At 41.8% G+C, this 2,117-nt stretch overlaps 1 pseudogene; it reads right to left on the bottom strand.

The window, feature by feature from the left end:
• Positions 1-193: 193 nt before the first annotated feature.
• Positions 194-1,382, bottom strand: LOC102860644 (annotated as a pseudogene).
• Between the last annotated feature and the right edge of the window lie 735 nt (positions 1,383-2,117).

Below are 2,117 nucleotides of genomic sequence, written 5' to 3'. Positions count from 1 at the left end.
GGCAGTTTCAGCACCTCTGGGAGTGACAGTGGCTCTGGGAGTGGTAGTGGACTTTTCCACAGCTGGAATTCTTGTTTCTGCACCTGGGAGGAGGTAGTGGGAAGTTCCTCTAGGGAACTCAAAGGAGGGGCTGAATATGAGCCACGGAAACGTTTAGCCTCCTTGAGATCTAAGTGGGTTCTCTCCATTGGTTTCAGGAACTGCAGATCCAAAGACAGAGGCGAGGATGGTCAGTTCGCTGCATCTGCAAAGTGGAGAAGGCAGATGTGCTGGAGGAGGGGACGGAGTCTTGTGCCATCTTATCCTTCTGGTCCTTGTTAAATCTGGACACGGATTCCAAGATGGCTTGTTGGTCATTTTTTCCCTTCGGATTATTGCTGTCCAACTGTTCTAATGCATCTGATGATTCAGGTGTGGCTTTCTGGGGAGATCCGCTGGAGACATAACATGACTCATATTCTGTTATTGCTTCATCAGTATCTTCATATGGTCTATGCTGCTCAGTCTTCATGTCGTCAGAGCAAATATTTTGGATGTCATCATCAGAGTCAGTAGACAAAACTTTCATTTCCTCTTTTTCTTGGTCTTTAACATTGCTGGTTTCTTCTACCAATGGACAGACTTCACTCAACTTTTGTTCTGATGGAATTTCTTCACTTACTTTCTTCACAGCACAAAGTTCCTTTAGCATCTCAGACTTGAGAACACACACAGTGCCCATGAAATAGTACTGCTCCTCCAAAGGTAAGGTAGAAATTTCGGCCGCCGTTGGCTGAGTGCCAGAGCGGCTGTAAGAGAGACCGCCAAAGAACACAAAAGGTGCATGGAAAAAGTCATTTACAGTAACTATAAATTTTACATATTCATAAGGGGTGCCACAATATTCAATGTTTCCTCTTCTAAAATGACAGCAAAATTCAATATTATTTCCTTCTGAGCTGGCCAAAGGAAGACTAAGTGTAATCTTCTTATGGACATCATTCTTTTCTGGATCAGGTAGAAAGCCTAGTAATTTTTTTCCCTGTTACCTCAGCTGGTAAATGGCCGGGTAGAGAAAAGATCTTTTCTGTCACATAAGTAATCACACCATCTGTGCTCAGTATAATCAGAAGGCCATCTAATCACTGTAGTATCTTATGAACAAAGTCTCCATAGCTTCTAAATACTAAATTACAACTGACTTTCTTGTCAGAGGCTTCTGGATCGTATTTGACATTTTCTTTCTTTGGCAATGCTGTAGATTTTTCCGGTTTAACAGGATAGCCATGGTTGTGCAGCACTATCTTTAGTTCTGCAAAGAAGATGTTGACCTGGTCTCGTATTTTCACCTCAGCATCACTTTGTGCATCCCTCTTCCTTTTTCCTTTCTTATCCTTCTCCATTATTCAGTGATGTAAGGGAGAATTCTCAAGAAGTCATTCTCATTCGCACAGCCAGCACAGCCAACAAAGCCGCCACTGCCGCAGGGGTAGGTGGAATTTTTTTATCTAGGAGGACTTAGAAAAAAACCATCAAGTGGATCACTGGTGACAACTTGGTAACACATAAGCCTCCAGTGTGAGACAGAAATTGACTGGCACAGGAGGCCCTCTGTTAGCCCAATATCTCACCACAGGGTAGAGCAGGCTGGTATGAATTTGCCAGGCAAATGCCTCTGAACAAGGTTGTCCTTTATCATCACTTTTATTCAATATTCCTAACCTGGGCAATAAGGCAAGAAAATGAAATGGAACCAAACTGGCCAAAAGCTGTTTTTAAAAGCTCCAACTGCAAATGGTGTGATCATATAGAGAACATTAACTAGACATGATTGATGGATACCCTGCCACTTTGTGGAATAAGGCTGATATACAGAAAAATCAACTGGATTCCTCTATAATAATAGAATTCTGGAAAAGAAATGAGGAAAATAATCCCATTTGTAGCTACCTAGAAGATGAAATCGTTAGGAATAAACCTAACCAGAAATTCAAGGTAAGCTATAAAACACAAACCTGAACACACATACATGAATGGGAAAACATATGTTCATGGATTGGGGATTGAAATGATGGGCTCTTGAGAGGGATTACGTTTTCTCCACAGGTGCTTTCAGTAGTATTACCATTTTCAATGAG

Source organism: Elephantulus edwardii, unplaced genomic scaffold (genome assembly GCF_000299155.1).
Source record: "Elephantulus edwardii isolate Elephantulus edwardi_28Jun2011 unplaced genomic scaffold, EleEdw1.0 scaffold00562, whole genome shotgun sequence".
Taxonomy (NCBI): Eukaryota; Metazoa; Chordata; class Mammalia; order Macroscelidea; family Macroscelididae; genus Elephantulus; species Elephantulus edwardii.
The sequence above is the reverse complement of the archived record's forward strand: the minus strand, read 5'-3'. Positions and strand labels throughout refer to the sequence as shown.